Source organism: Malaya genurostris, chromosome 3 (assembly GCF_030247185.1).
Source record: "Malaya genurostris strain Urasoe2022 chromosome 3, Malgen_1.1, whole genome shotgun sequence".
NCBI classification, from domain to species: Eukaryota; Metazoa; Arthropoda; class Insecta; order Diptera; family Culicidae; genus Malaya; species Malaya genurostris.
Genome location: NC_080572.1, coordinates 136,084,920 through 136,102,521, shown reverse-complemented (window position 1 = coordinate 136,102,521; position 17,602 = coordinate 136,084,920). Strand labels below are relative to the sequence as shown.

Genomic DNA, 17,602 nt, shown 5'->3' with positions numbered 1-17,602 from the left:
GTGTAAGAAAAAATTTGCTGATAACAATTAATTGGTATTATTGCGTATTCTATTGCTTTTAGATTTATTAAAAATACATCCAATTAAGAAACTATCGATATTTTTTGTTTCTCTGACTGGATATAATCCTCGTTTTTCAAATATATTTTGTTGGCTCTTTGTTTAGATTTAGCATGTTTTAACATTTAGAATTTATTCTAATGTGTTTATGATTTTGTTTTATAATGGAATTTCCGCTATTTCTTAATTCGTCTAAATTTCTGTTGATTATTTTCATATTTTCAGCGTCTAAATTTCATGCAGAAATGGCACTACACCAGGGCTTAGGTTTCAATTATACACTGCAGATATATTTACTCCGCTCCACATAAAGAGGAAGGGTCCAGACAGACAGACTTTGAGTGCGTGCTTGTGTTGAAAGAAGCTGGTGCGAGAGAACAACATTCTCTTCGCACGAATCGCTCTCACGTGCTCTCGCCTAAATACACCCAAGTGATCACTGACGCGTGATGGTGAGCGAACACTTCTGTGAACTTCAATTAATAGAGAGTAGATCTGGGCTTGCTATGAAAAATTTGCAATGAAATCCGAAAATTTAACGATAATTTGTTTTATTTTACTTATTTTGAGTGCCCACGCTTCTTCTACGCAAACCATACACCAGAGTGCTCACCGGCGTGTACTGTAGATGAATTTGATGTCTCTGAGTTTCATTTCTATAATATTTGACAAGTTACTTTAAGAATGTTTTGTTTGATGAATGACGTTTTCTAAAATAGTTATTGAAATTTCTAGTTCTGAAAAATCTATTACGTGCAACAATCTGTCACAGCCGGCAATCATTCGTCCTTCCCCCCTTTTGAGAAACAACGTTCCTGCGATGTTCGTGATGGTTTCCCGAGTAAAGTCTAACATCAAAATTAGAACAAATTGATATCTGATTATGATAGCAACATCAGATTGAAATCCTAATATGATATCGACTCATAAAATTTTCAATTAATATCACATTGTGTTATCATTTTGCTGTTTAAAGGCAAAAGTTTTGTGAAACTTAAAAAATGAAAATATTAAAATCAACAACTTAGTGAATCCATTGAAATTGGATAAATTTCAAATGGTAGCACAAAAATACAAAGTTAGGTTTCAATGGAAGAATTATTCCTTCAATCCTTTGTTGCCTTTTACAAAAATGCTTTGACATCCTGCCGGAATCCTGCAGTTGACCGCAACCATAACCGCAAAGAAACGATTTTTTTCAACATTTTTTTCATCTTTTACGCAAATAATGCTCTTTCTTTTTAACCACGAGAATATTGGTGTCATACCAACCGTCTGGGAGGCATTAGATAAATTGGCGATCATCGGTACCACGTTTGTCTGAAGCAGGTTCGATATTTGTAGTCATACGACGTCGCGAAGTTCATTCCAAAGATTTTAGACCATTATTTTCAGTGCATACAGAAATCGGGGTCCTGGATGGCGAAAATAATGTACTCACCAAACCCGTTCTGAATGTCTCTGTTTTCAGAACCTAGAGCTAATTCTTAATAACACTTTAGTGGCTTTAATTTTCATATTCCTTAGGCTTTAATTTGTATATGCCTTAGTAGTCCACAAACTATGTCGAAGACACTCGTCAAAACAATTCTCACTCCTAGTTATAAATGCTTAGAACTTTATATACTTACTAACGCTAGATATTATGAGGAGTGTTTTATCAATCATCTAATAGATCTTGGAACTTTAATACACTTATCTAAAGAAATCGTCTAATTAAATCTTTATAATTTTGAGACACAGGACTAATTTTGCATCAAATGATTGTAAAGTATAAGTCTACACATGAACTAAAAATTTACTGAAGAGATTTTGGTTCTATCTGTGGTCAGAAGCGAGATAATCGTTCATTGTCCCAATTAGTCGAAAAAACAAATGATCTGGAATACTTTATTGTCGGATTCCTAATTCACGTTCTCTATGTTGTAGGAGACTTCATTGTAAAACGTTCGGTCTTCAGAGCCTCTAAATTCGTATTTCAAAGTGATTACATGTGCGAGTTGTTTGAGATCAAGTAGATAACTCAATTTAATGTTATAATGTTTGAATGCTACATGTTTGGATATGAGAAGGACAACGAGAACATTTTTATACTGTGCTCAAATAGCCACGCTGCTATACACGATGGATGCGGGATGGAAGCGACGCAACGAATCTGCATTGACAGAAACTACCTGCACACAACTTTGTGAAACAACACTGCTTGTCATATAACCGAACATTTTCCATCTCCTGTCAGCTAGCACTTACAGTCCATAGCAATCGCAAAAAATTCGCATTCTAAAACACCTAAGTTCGAATCCGGATTTTCTCCGCGGTAGTGTGGAGATTGCATAAAATCTTTTTTCTTTCTTGCGACTAATATGGAGATTGCATAAAATCTTTATTCTTGCTTGCGAGTAATATCGCCTAAATGAATACTATTCCGGATCTTTTTAGGCTGTTCTATTTTTAGATCATGCTCGTGACGTGTCATTTCGAGAAAGTCTACAACATATTAAGTTTTCAATGTGCCTTCACTGAGAGCAAAACTAGTTTCTAGTTCGATGTCACACAACATTTTTTTTGCTTTCAATTTTGATCTTTTAACCGTTAAATCGACCAAAACGATAGCAAATTTAGTAATCGATATATACGAACAGCACAACATCAAATTGAGTTTTCTTTTTAATCTCACACTCTACTCGGGTTGTGTATAGGATGGGATAAGGAGTGTAGAGGCGATGAGAGTAAGTAAAATCCAATTTTCGTTTGCCATTTTGTCTTTCCTGAATTTAAAATCTTATTAGTATGATCTTTTGTCGTGAACAGGGCTGGCAATAATCAACTCAGTACTTCATCATCACCGAGTTCAGCTCACCTGCAAATCGGTTTCAAAAGCATCACTGAACGAGTTGAGTAACTGGGTAACCATTCGTATAGAGAAAACATCGTCTCAACATCGTAGTGTCAAGCAATCAGCAGATGAGCGCTGACTGCTCATCAAATATTAGAACCCACTGAGACACGATTTGTGAGTTGTGATTTGATGTGTTTGCACATCAACACATTAAATCAGATTCTTATGAAACTGTCTCGCTTGTATTCCCCACCCACCAGAGTTGCCATGGGCGGCCAATGTTCGAATCGATGCCATTTCAATCCATTTCTCAAGACATGTTCTCGCATGCTGGAGAACGCATTCGTTTTAGTAGCCAGTTGTGTTTAGCTCGAGACATGAAAGTCAATCGTTTATGGTATACATCACACTACGGTTCGACATTTGTTTTCGTACATTAATGCTCGTGTTCGTTTTGAGTACCAGCAAAAACAAAACCGAAAATCTGGGTTGTGTTGGCAGCTCTGTGGTTTAAGAATACACTCACCGGTGTAGCTCGGTAAAGTGATGCCAAACTCAGTACTCACTTTTTAAAACTAGGAATGAGAGTTAAATGCTATGAAATCAAAACTGAGAACCATCAATACCATCATAATTTGATGTCAGCGGTGCTCTGTATAGGTGAGTGTGTTTGTTTAAATCAGCGATGATTTTCATCTTTACCATCATTTTTCGGATTGCATCGTAAATCATGTGGTGAGCTGATGAATAGAAAAAATCAAATCTTATGAGCGAGTTTTTGCCACCCTTGGTCGTGAATACGACTTACTTTACTATGGGGTGCCTTTTCAAAATTAGCCATATGGAAGAATGGGCAGAACTTAATCGTGAATATCTCAACTTGTATTAAAGGCAGCAACATAATTCTTTCACCATTTCATCAAAAATATGATCAGGAATTTAGGATAATATTTTAAACAGTGTGAGATAACCATAAACAACTCAAATATTAAGTTTTCTCTAAATTTGAAAACAACGCGGAAAACTCTTTACTTTTGCTTGGCTTTTTCGCACAAGGACGACGATTTTGAGGTAGTCAGGCACATATCTTCAACTGACTGCGTATAAAAGGGGAACCGTGGTCGAAATTCGATCATTTCTTCTTGTGCGTTGGATGCAAGCAGACGTCGTGGGACCAGCAGCTTCGGAGAGTGCACCTTCTGCGTGGTTAAAAACCTCGAGCGCTCAGGTCGCATCTCGTCAGTCGTCAGATGGAGCAGTCGTCAATGAAAGCAGACCTTTTGCGTGGTATAAAACCTCAAATGCTTAGGTCGTGCTTTCATTTGGACTTCAATCGTCGGGAGGGATAAATCGTTCAGAATTCTTCAAATCGGTTCTCTTTAGAACCATAATAATACTCCTAAAGAATTATGCTAAATTTTACTTTACTGTACTCTATACGGCCCATTTTTATTATAAAGAACTATCTAGTTATTTCATTACATTTAAATGCGTTTCAGAATGTTTAATGTAACTAATCTGAAATTTAGTCTAGGCACATCGTTTAAAATTCTAGTAGTGAAAAAAGGGAAAGTTGCACAATTCACACAATCGATCAACTACCAGTTCGAATTCGGAAGTATACAGAAAGTGTGTCAGTTTTATTCATATTCACGACATCCAGTTATGTTACTGACATTACACACCCGTACTTTTTGCCTTTCTCATATAGAAAGGCTATGCAATCACTGTGAAAGTCGACTTTTTAACCGAGGCCCGGAGGGCCGAATGTCATATACCATTCGACTCAGCTCGACGAACTGAGCGAATGTCTGTGTGTGTGTGTGTGTGTGTGTATGTAACAAAAATATGCATTCACTTTTCTTAGAGATGGCAGAACCGATTTTCACAAACAAAGATTCAAATAAAATGTCTCATAGTCCCATAGCCTGCTATTGACTTTCATTCCGATCCGACTTCCGGTTCCGGAGGTATAGGATGATATGTACCAAAATAATGAAAAAATATGCATTCACTTTTTTCAGAGATGGCTGAACCGATTTTCACAAACTAAGATTCAAATAAAAGGTATTATGGTCCCATAGTTCAATCATTGAACTATTCTATTTCATTTGAATGTGACTTCCGGTTCCGGAGTTATATGGTAATATGTGAAAATTTGAGAAAAATTTTACACTCAATTATCTGTGGAAAAACTCAACCGATTTTCGCAAATTAAGATTCAAATGAAAGGTCTTACAATATCCTGAAAATTTGTAGAACATTTTGTCTGGATCCGACTTCTAGTTCCGGAACGTTATAAGTGGAAATTTACCATTTTTATTAGTATCTTTGCTCGAACGATGGTTAAAAACAGGTACAAATTCCATAAAACTGACTGATACATTCTTCTAGTTTGCAGAGCTGTTAGTTTGTGGGCATGAAAACTTAATTCGGCACTACTGGTCCCCTCTTTTCCTGTTCCGATTGCACCGAAAGTGGAGAAGAAAAACTCCTACAACTAAATTCACTTCGATTTCTCTGCGATGCTTGAACCGATTTTCACAAATCTTGATTTGAATTAAAGTTCATACTGTCTTTAAAGCTACTGTGAAATTTCATCCGGATCCGACTTCCGGCTCCGCAGTTACAGGGCGATGAGCGTCAAAATGTTCAAATAGCCATATTGAGTGACAATATGTACAACACCGAAAGAAGAAGAAAACACAAAACGAACAAGGCGTGCTTTGTTCTATTTCGTACACGTTGTGTAGTGATGTTAATAATCTTACTACAAGTTTTATGCTGCTGAGTCACGCTATTTAGCTTGACTTACATATGAAGTAGTAACAGAAACGCAGGCTCGTTTCATTTGTTAGATTTCGTTTAAATGGTTTAATCGAAATAGAGCATGAGATAGTAAGTATAGGTTTAACTATGTTCAAAACTGTTCCAATTTGTAGGTCATATTTGTTGGTAGCAAGCGAACCAACTTCGGCTCTTCCGTTTTTCTGAATCCGGTTTCGGAAGAATTGGAAATAGTGATTAAAAACTCCAAAAAGGATCTCGCTCACTTTTCTTGGATCGATTTTCACAAACTTATAGGTTCAAAAGAAAAGTCTTACAGTTTCATACGGAATTCCTTAATTTGTTGTGTATACTACTTTCGGTTTCGGAACTACAGTGTAAACAGGATTTATAGTTTGTGAGATTAGGTCCAAGAAAATTTTCCTATTTTTATAAACAGTTGTTTTTGCGAATTTCACGGTTATATTTATGATGTAGTGAGTAATATGAGAAAGGCATCATTACACCACTAGGTGGATTAAAATAGGTTTTTATTATCCTTGTTTATTTCACCTCCAGAGTCATCAATAACTATTTTTTCTTTATCTTCAACTGCTCTGGTCGGTATGTATTTTTTCTTCGTTTTTTGATTATTTCCTTGTAATTTCTTATATATTATTTTATGTTCTGCTATATTTGGTTCTCTTTTTTTGCTTTTATTATGGTATGTTATGTTTTTATTTTCAGTTTTTTTGTTTACTAAAATTATTTTGTCATAAAATTTATTCTTTTCTTTTAATATTAATTCAGAATTTAGTGATTTTTCTTGTTCGTCTTTTAATCCATAAAAAAATTCTCTCGGCTTGTAACCAGTGCTCGAGTGTATTGTATTGTTGTATAATGTAGAGGCTATAAGAAAAATTTCTTTATGAGATAGGTCGGAATATTGGGGTTTAATGCATCGAAAGATTTCGGTTACAGTTAAGTGAAATCTCTCAACCAGGCCATTGCTTTCGCTATGGCTTAGAGGTATAAAATGCTTTTGAATGTTAAGATTGTTTGCAACTCCTCTAACTTCGGTAGATCGTAAAACTGGCTCATTGTTGCTCGCAATCAAACCAGGAGTACCATGAATAGAAAATAGTTTATATCATATCAGTTATAGTTTTTGATTTGAGAGGTATTAATACACCGAATCTTAAAAAATTTGTCGATCGGTGATAAAAATCCAAGCGATTTGGTTAAAAAGACATCGATGAGTATAATTTCGAAAGGTTTCTTGGTGCTCGGAGTGTGACTAAGATGAATTTTATATTGATGTCTATCGTATTTTACCTTGCTCACTTCGCATAGTTTAATAAATTGCTTTATTTTAAGTTTCGTTTTTGGGAAATAAAACCGCTTTGCAATTTGTTGTATATATTCCTCTGTGAGCCTTTTCATGAGTTTGCTCAAACATGAAATTTTGCTCTGCAAGTGTTTTTAGGTCGATCATTAATTTTTGGGCAAACAGGACTTTGAAAGACTTGCATCTGCTAAAGCGGTTTTTATATATTATTTGTATAGTATTCATCAAACCCTCAGAGCATAATATGCAGTTCGTCCTATTAAAGTCCATGTATTCCTTGAATATTCATATAATCGCGGGAACGCCAAATGTCAGTTTAGTTATAGTCCTTCGATATACTCTAGGAATAATTTGCTCGTGTGTGTTTTGTTCTTCTGGACCCGTTTTCAGAATTATTTGGTTGCTTTAATAGTTCAGAAGTCATTCAGTGCATTCAATGAATTCGGATTCATCTGTGTCCGTTGAGTGTGCACTCATGTTATCAAATGACACCACCTCGTTAATAATAATATCGTTGCGAATTCTTGATAAACTGTCGGCTACTGTGTTCTGCATTCCGGTCTCTGGAGATTGAGCGCGAACTATTGGTCCTAGGGGCTGTTCCTTTCAAGCCGATTCCTTGGTAAAATTCTTTTTGCCTTTCGTATATAGTGAACACCGACTTTTTAACTGAGTTGAGTCGCTCATTTTGACCAGGAGGATGTCAAGGTAGGTTCGGTGATTCCGGTTGGCCTCAATGACCCAGGGCTGGTCTACGTCGCGAACTACTCGGCCAATCCCCGACGATGGATCTAGTCTACACCGATGGAAAAGTTCCCCGACGATGGAAGTTTACCCGGGACCCACGCTCCCGACAGCCGTGAACGGTTCGAACGGCAAGATGCCTGGGTCGGTCCAGTGATTCCGGTTGGAGGATGACTTCCGGTTCACTGGCGCCCCGACGATCCATACCGTAGTTACGTCGCCATCTACTCATCTAATCCCTGTCGAAGGATCCGACGGAGAGCGGAGAAAAAAAGCAGCGACAGCTTTAAACAGGTCCAAACCTACCAAATCTGTAATAACTTTCACTAATAACTTCGCCAATTCACATTCACCACTCCCTCCTTCTACCTCCCCTTTTAAAACATATTTCTTTTCTTCTCTATCAGAACAAATTGGCTCAAATGGCACGTTCCCCTTGATATTTGGAGATTTGTGCCTTAAAATTGCTTAGTGTCATCTAATTGCTATAGAGTTAGTAATCTAGCGTTAGATTTAATTGATAGTATAAGGTACATACGTGTATCTGTTGGATTGTTGTAATCTGTTGATATAAACGATGAGAAGGTTTCATGCCTGCTGGAGTGAAAGGTTAATATTTCTGCTCCATTGGGCTTTTTCCTGCTCCAAATAAATGAATAAATAAATAAACTTGTTTCCACTAATAAACGTGTTCCATTGATGTATTTGATGTGTTATTGTCACATATCTTTTTTTATCCGTCTTCCACCATCTTTTCGACCACTAATTAGATCTACATGCCGAACCTAACCCCGTTTCGTTCGCCAACTCTCATTCACCACTCCGTCCTTCTACCTCCCATTTTAAAGCATACTTCTTTTCTTCTTTAGTTTTAATGCAAAATCACCATCGTTTACCCGATAGGATTAGTGTCCGAGTTAGTTAGCTAGGATTAGTTTTAATTGATATTTTTGATGTAATCTGTTGATATAAACGATGAGGAGGTTTTATGCCTGCTGGAGTGAGAGATTATTATTTCAGCTCCATTGGGCTTTTTCCTGCTCCAAATAAATAAATCTCATCATACTCGGCCAACCTATCCCGATTCTGGGGTTAGCTGGCCGATTTTTTCTCGCATATGAATGTTAATAGCCTTTTTACAATTCAAATGTTCCAATATCAAATCAGATTCGTAGCAAGCCTGTTCAATATAGTGCGACATTTCCTCAATATACAACGACGAGTCTAGGGAACATTTGACAGCAATCAATACGCCTCCTCCTACTTTTCTGGTTATGTTGTTCGAATTTCTGTCAACTCGATAAACATTGTATTGATCTCCAAATAATTGCACAGTTAATTTGGTCATCAAGCCAGGTTTCCACCAGTACAATGACGTCAAAGTCGGCATCGGCACATGAGAGAAAAAAGTCATCAACTTTTGATTTCAAAACACGAACGTTCTGGTAATAGAAATGAATTATCTCGGATTCTGTCGATCCGATTAACTCATTCTCAGGAATGTTTACATCGCCGATATCGAATACGACTTACTTTACTATGGGGCGCCTTATCAAAATTTATCCTGTACAAGAATGGGCTGAACTTTATCGCGAATAACGAATACGCGAATACGAATACGAAACTTAATGTATTTAACCCAACAGCATAATTTTTTCAACAAGCTATCGGATATATGATCAGGTATTTGTGATTAAATTTTCAGGTGCACGAGATAACCATAAATAACTGGAAAACATAGTTTTTTTAAAACTTTTAGAAATTATGATAAAAATCATCTCGCTTGTTTTCCTTCTTTGCACCTGGACGACGGTTTAAAGGTAGAAAATGAAAATGAAGTCTCACTGAAATATGGTCATATTTCAACTTAAGTGTTGTTACAAAATGACAATACTGAGACGAATTTTTATGAAATTAAGTCAATTATTAGGAAACTGGAATTGGAATGGAATCTTTAATATTCTTATTAAAAATTTTCCCGATGTTGCCTTTTTTTGTAAACTTTTTGAAAAAATTATCTTGTTGAGTATGATATCTCATATAAATGAGAATTATTTTTTTTACCAGAGCAGTTTGGATTTCGTCATGAACATTCAACTACTCATCAACTTGTAAGAGTGACGAACATAATAAAAGCGAATAAATCTTCTAAGTTATTCACTGGCGTTGCTGTTCTAGACATAGAAAAAGCATTCGACAGTGTTTGGCACAAAGGTTTAATAGCAAAATGTCTGATTTCCAGTTTCCTATTTATTTGATCAAAATGGTTCAAAATTATTTAACTGATCGTACTCTTCAGGTTAGCTATCAGAGTTGCAAATTTGAAGTTGCATTGATATTCGTATGAGCAGGTGTTCCGTAGGGTTCGCGCGTAGCTCCTATCTTGTATAATATATTTACTTCTGATCTTCCAAATCTACCCGTTGGTTGTCAGAAATCGCTATTCTGTGACGACACAAGTCTGTTAGCTACAGGTAGAAATCTAAGAGTGATCTGCAGTCGCCTACAAAAAAGCTGAATTATTTTCAGAGATTATCTGTCAAAATGGAAAATTAAACCAAATGCAGCCAAAACGCAAATTATTATCTTTCCTCATAAACCAATTTTCAGACCAGCCATGTATTATGCAGTACCTATTTGGTCAAGTTGTTGTTCCACCAGGAAGAAAACGCTTCAGAGTATTTAAAATAAAATTCTGAAAATGATTTCGATGTGTTCTCCCTGGTTTAGTACAAATGAGTTACACAGACTGACAAATATAGAACCATTATATGTAATGTCACATAATATTATAAGCAAATTCCGACAAAAATCGATACGATCTGCAACTGAATCGATTCGTTCTCTGTATTAGTTAGTAAGTTAGTATATATGTTTCTTTTTCCCATTACCTAATACAAGTACGTTCACAATTTTCTGTACACAAAAATCACAGAATTGCGGAAGCAAATGATGTCTTCATGGTAATAATCAAATCATGTATATAAATGGGCTAAAAAGTCACCACTTGTGGCTGAACACCCAATTTAAATCCTAATAATTTAATTTCAACTCATATACCAATAAATATTTATAAAAAAAAACTTGTCAATGAACGGATGTCATCCTCCGTGATATTGTTAGAAATTCGAGAAAGGTAAATCCAGCACTTTGGTGCAGCTGGAGATAAAACCAGTACAGGCAGGCCATCAACAACTCTTTTTGTGCCGCAAGTGAGGGAATCTAAGCCAGATGCCGTACTAGGGCGCTTTTTTTCTTGTTTGGAGTTCCAGCTCAGGCGTTGAATTTTATCAGAAATTAATTGTAGTTGGGTTCCATTGAACTCTACCTTTACCTCTTGAAAAGCTGTACGATGAGAGTCACGCATATGTACCACCGTTTCATTCAACAATGTTATAACGAGTGGCAACTAAAATTTTGGAATTTCTTTCTCCAGCTGTCAAAAAAGACAAACTTACTTGAAGATCATCTTTTTGTTTGAAATTAAACAAACATTGTCCATTGTTGAAAAAAAATATTGAACATTTGAAAACGGTCCGTAATCGGATGTTCGGCGAAGCTTCCGTTTGATGTCGGAACAGGAGCGTTGTACGGCCTTCATGTCAACTTTGCGAATGCATCTCTTGATTTTTCCAATCAACTGTTTTCAATTCGTGGCTCTCCAGTTATTTTTGTACACCAAGGAGCTCAAAACCCCGAAGAAATTTTCGATTAGGCAACACTGAGGTAGATTCATCGGGTTGTGGTGTTTGGGTACAAATGGGATCGAATGGGTATTCAGGAACGATTGTGTTTTTAGGCGCAATGCGATGACGCTTTAACCGGCCAAAATACGTATTGTCCATCTGCATGATTTTTTTTGAAAAAAAAACGGGATCAAAACTTTCTACAAACATTCGTTCTGGTAAACATTTTGATTGATTGCCAACCCAGATGGCTTGAACCATGGCTTAGAAATGCCTTTCTCGGAAATTACAATGTACGGCATCACTTTCTGTTCAAACTTATGTTTGAACTTATATTTTATGTTCAGAGGTGCAATAGAATTATCCGTTGAATAGTATCGATCGTTTGCGGGAATCTGCGTCATCGAAAGAGGAAAATTACTTTCGTCGTCCAAAACAAAACTTTTTCCGGAATAATTTTTAATCAACCAGCGGAACTGGGACTTCAGCGTTGAAATCTATGCGTCAGTATATTCCGGGGATCGTGTCTGTTTTCGGCACTTTATTCCGACTCTTTTCAACGTTTTGCAGATGTACTGGTGAGAACAGTTGAATTTTATTGCGACTTCCCGTTGGCTCAGTGAACCCTTATGATTCGTTCAATTCATATTTGTCCCGAGATAACTGATCGTCTCGGACGATGGTGATGTAGCCTTTGGATGGTGAGAATAAGTCCACCGATAGTTTAGGAGGGCAAAATACTTTATTCTACGGGTTATAACGAACAACTGAACTTATTTGATCTACAGACGCAAAATTAATAAAAACAAATATATTCAAAGACTGGTTTCATCGACGATTACATATACATTACATTACATTTAAATTACATATAATAATAAGGTATTATCACTTCAGAAACTGATATAGTATGGTGGGCGATGATTGTGCGTAAACATCCCCATGCCCCTGAAGTTACTTTTTCTTCTTCAGTAGCTCAAGTTGACATTTCTTCAGCAGCTGTCGGTAGTAAGCATAACTTCTCCATCGGACGTACGTAAACTCCGCGAGCAGTCTTAACTGTCACCACACGTGTAACTCTGTCTGGTTCAGAATGCGCTTCATGAATACGACCTAGTGTCCATCGGTACGATGGAGAGTTGTCATCCTTCACGATTACCAGTAGTCCAACATCGATGCGTACCGGAGGTTTCCAGCGTTTCATACGTCCTTGTAGCTGACATAAATATTCGGTTTTCCAACTAGTCCAAAAATGTTGCAGGCGTTGTTCAACTGTTTGCCAGTATCGTAGTCGACCTTCAGGGACAACACCATAATCACGATCCGGAGCAGACTGCAAAGATACCCCTATGAGAAAATGAGCTGGAGTTAACGGCTCTAAGTCGGTAGGATCATCAAAAAGCGCTGTTAGTGGTCTTGAGTTCAGACAACCCTCCACTTGAGTAAGTAAAGTTTGTAAGTCCTCAAACGAAACTGGATTCGAACCAAGCACCTTCAGGAAATGAGTTCTCGTCGAGCGTACGACTGCCTCCCACAATCCCCCAAAGTGTGGGGCATTGGGGGGATTGAAGTGCCAGTATATTCCTTCACTAGCACATTTTCTCATAATCGGTTCGTAGTATTCCTTCGTTCGCAGATTTCGTAAGAGTTCTAGAAGTTGATTCCTCGCTCCAACAAAATTTCACCCATTGTCGGAATACATATCAGATGGTTTTACTCGTCGCGAAATAAACCGACGAAGAGCTCGAATGAATCGTTCAGAAGACATATCAGATACCATTTTCATGTGTACCACCTTTGTTGTCATGCAAATGAATAGAGATACGTATGCCTTAACAGCAACTCTTCGCAGCCCAAGTCGGTAGAAAACGAGTTCCAAAATAGTCAACACTTGTCTTCGAGAATGCACGAGCTGGTGTGACACGTACTGATGGCAAATTTCCCATGAATTGCTGAATAGCCATTGGGAAACGGAAGCATGTTACACAATTATGGACTATAGCACTATAGCCTTGGTATTACATTCCTGTAGTGGAATTTGACCTTCTGTTTCAACAGACTTCGCAGCCGATTCAGAGTGTACAGAACTAGTGCATGGCTGGTGCTACGATTCTACTGACACTACGAATCCATCCAGGTCGGGGCTCGAACATACGAACATACGACGAAGAGCTTGAATGAATCGTTCAGAAGACATATCAGATACCATTTTCATGTGTACCACCTTTGTTGTCATGCAAATGAATAGAGATACGTATGCCTTAACAGCAACTCTTCGCAGCCCAAGTCGGTAGAAAACGGGTCCAAAATAGTCAACACTTGTCTTCGAGAATGCACGAGCTGGTGTGACACGTACTGATGGCAAATTTCCCATGAATTGCTGAATAGCCATTGGGAAACGGAAGCATGTTACACAATTATGGACTATAGCCTTGGTATTACATTCCTGTAGTGGAATTTGACCTTCTGTTTCAACAGACTTCGCAGCCGATTCAGAGTGTACAGAACCAGTGCATGGCTGGTGCTACGATTCTACTGACACTACGAATCCATCCAGGTCGGGGCTCGAACATACGACACCTGGTTTGTAAGACCAGCGCCCTATGCATTGAACCGCCAACCCGGGTGTATTATGGACTATACTTCGCACAATATTGCGACCACCAGGTATTCCAATGGCAGACACAATATTGTGTCTGCCAGGTAATAGCATATCGTGTTTCATTTTCTCTGTTTGCTGCGAATTCGAATGTTTCTTCTTGTACTCGAATGTTTCTTCTTGCATTCTTGCTCGAATGTTTCTTCTTGTACTCGTCGGACTAGTGTATACTCTGCCTGATTTAACTCTTCACTAGTTAGAAAGCCAACCTTCGATTTCTTACCGCGCAGCTTATTTTTCAAGTTGGTGAAATATCGACGCCAATATGCAGTTTTCCGAAGAAGATCAGTATAACTAGAAAATGATTGTATATATTCCTTGCAAAATTCGTTTTCTTTTGATACCGTCAGTGCAACTAATGTGCGCCTCCTTTCATTATGATTACTTTGTGTAATCAATAATTGAGGTTGCTCAGGCCAATTAGAAGAATCTTCTCTAAGCCAACTCGGTCCATCCCACCATAATACGTTGTTCACTATTTCTTCCGGAAACATTCCTCGGGCTATTAAATCAGCCTGATTTTGATTCCCCGGAACATGTAACCACCGACCTAGTTCAGTTAGTGTTTGAATTCTCGAAACTCGGTTAGCTGCAAAGGCTGTCCACGTGGCAGGAGGAGCTTTCAGCCACTGCAAAACAGTCATAGAATCAGACCAGAAAACCACTCGCCCTTCGAATCTTATCGCCGCTTTAATCTTCTCGAATAATTCCGCTGCAACTAAGCCCCCACAAAGCTCCAACCGTGGCGATGATTGAGTCTTCAAAGGTGCGACCCGACCCTTTGAAGCCATCAAGGAAACCATCATCTGGTCAGACGTATCTATAGTTTTCAAATGAAGGCAGGCTCCGTAGGCTTTTTCACTGGCGTCACAAAAGACATGAATCTCCTGTTCAATCGTTCTAGGCAATACCACACATCGCGGAATTCTGATGTTATCCAGAGCTGGCAGTTGAGCGTAATACCTCCCCCAGTTGAATTCGATTGCAGAAGGGAGCAATTCGTCCCAATCTAGCCGGGCACCATTCATTCCGGATAAAGTCCAAAGAAGTTGCATAAACAACTTGGCCATTGTTATGGCAGCGCCTACCAATCCCATGGGGTCGACAATCGTTTAAGGAGACACCAGTGGTAGTCTTACAGGATGCGTCAAACACTACTCTGACTTTAGTAGTGGTACTACTTTCTTTCACGACAGGATGATGTACAAGTAAAGATGTTTGGGATGGGAATCTGTATTGATATCAACCCTTTTCATATGTCCCAAATATAAATATTCCTTTAAAAACGCATTGTATCTTTCCTTCAACATCGGATATTTTATTATATTCTCCGGCCACTACCCAGCCGAAAACGGAATCAACCAGATTTGGTAAGCCATTGCCCAATCCTATGAGCATTCGAATATTTCGAAAAATGAGCCTCCGCCTAATATCAAATCGATTTGATTTGACAGATTGAATTCTATATCTGCAAGCTTTATGTAGTTAGGAATATTCCAATCGGTGACATCGATATCCGAAATTGGAAGTTTCACCGTAATTTTCGGGAGAACTAGTAATGCCAGCGATCGCGAAAAGTTCCAGTCAACTGTACTTCGTATTGGGCCAATATTTTTGATTGATCAATTCCAACTATAGGAAGCTGTACTTTGTTTTGTTGTAGCTTGAATCGTTGACAAAGCCGACGAGAAATAAAGTTGCATTGAGATCTCGAATCGAACAATGCCCTTGCAGTAGTCTAGTATCCCGCTTCGCCTTGTACCGTTATCATCACCGTATCCAGTAATACTTTGGGTGTCAAAACACAATGAGAAGAATGTTCAGGATTATCAAACGCTACCGTATTAGCTACCCTTTGCTCCGATGCTCCAACCGAACTAGGTTTTCTTTCGGAAGCTTCTACTGAATCAATCAATGTGTTGTTCAGCGTAGATTCAGCATCATGCTTTATTCTGCTACTCTTCTGCGTTTTAAAACATACCATGGTATGATGTCGTGCATTGCAGTTCTTGCATGAAACCATCGAATTGCAGTCCTTAGCCTGATGACCCTTGTGAAAGCAATTGCGGCATAAAGAATGCGTTTTAAATAAACCTTCTCTTTCCGACACAGAAGATTGCCCGAATACGGTACATTTGTACAAAGGGTGGCTCTCTGGGCAAGCCGGACATTTAAAGCTATTCTGATGAGCCGCACTACAACTAGCTTGTTGCTGTTGGAAGGGGCGCTGTCTTTTAATTGACTGAGGAGGTTCTAACCGTTGTTCCAAACCTCTAGTTGGCAATGCCTCCAACACTCGAACACGACGCGTAAGAAAGCCGATAGGTCTTTAAGAGATTTTGTTTCTTTCGCTGAAATATGTTCTTCCCAACTTCTGCGAGTATTACTATCTAATTTCGAACTTGGGAAGTGTAAAAGAAGAAGGTCCTTATAGTCACAAGGCTGTACCAGTTGATCTAAAGTTTTCAATATCCTTTCGAAGCCTTCCAACAATGAATGCAATTCAGAAGCAGACTCTTTCATTAATAAAGGCAGATCGAAAATGCCCTGGATTTGCTTTCGTTTTATAATTTTGAGGTTTGAGTACCGCTTTACAAGCCGTTCCCAGGCCGTTAAATAGTTTGCGGAAGTAATCGGTAGGGCTTTGATTACCGCCAAAGCTTCACCTTGCAACTGGTTTCGTAAATAATGTAACTTTTCAACATCAGGCAACTCCGTCTGCCAGTGAATTAAAGACGTATACAAGTCTCTGAAACTTATCCACTCATCCATGCTCCGCTAAATTTTGGAAGCGTAACTTGTGAAAGCCGTGCATGCGGAGCAGAACCATGCGCAAACGAATCGTTTGTTCTTGAGGTTTGATCCAGAATTTGTGCCTCCTGTAGCAATTTATGCTTATCAATCAAGAATGACTTATCATCGTAGAATCGATTTTCATATACACTCCATTCCTCCATTATTGCCAAGGGGTCTATTGAAAATTTATCGTGTGACAGTATTTCATTGATCGTGTCGTTTATTTGCTCCCACAGTGTATCGAGGCGTTCCAACCGAACTTGTATTTCACTTGGTGTGACGCCATCGTGGAACCGTTCAACGAAGCCGTGTATATTATCGAATGATGCTTGCAGTCCTTTCAATCTAGTAGTAATGGTACACAAGGCCGGTCCCCTTTTCGATGACGTTGATTTTGACATTTTGTAGCAGTCTCGAAGAACCAGAAAGGAAATGAATAGTTGTAGTATAGATCTATTGTCCTAGCTTTGAAAGGACATATACAATGTAGCCCGTACCTTTGGAAAACTGTTCTCCTACGAAGTCCTTGACGAAAGCGTAACTGTACTGTCGTAGAATAAAATCGGTACTGAACGTATAATTGTAATTGGCTGATTTTTCTGCCCTTATCGCGAACAGTCGAGTTCTCCACTGGTTATGTACTAAGCAACAATAATTTCCACAGTGTCCCAAGTCGACCAAACTTGTAATATTTGATGTATTAT

At 38.3% G+C, this 17,602-nt stretch overlaps 1 protein-coding gene across 4 annotated transcripts in view; it reads left to right on the top strand.

The window, feature by feature from the left end:
- LOC131437285 (uncharacterized) overlaps positions 1-17,602 on the top strand; it is a 402,936-nt gene that overhangs the window by 110,906 nt on the left and 274,428 nt on the right. Inside the window, exon 1 of one of the 4 annotated variants that reach the window (XM_058606532.1) lies at positions 366-512. The exons of the other annotated variants lie outside the window; for them this stretch is intronic. The gene's annotated coding sequence lies outside the window, so the exon portion shown is untranslated. Of the gene's footprint in view, positions 1-365; positions 513-17,602 lie in introns of those variants that run through there. 4 annotated transcript variants of the gene reach the window in all.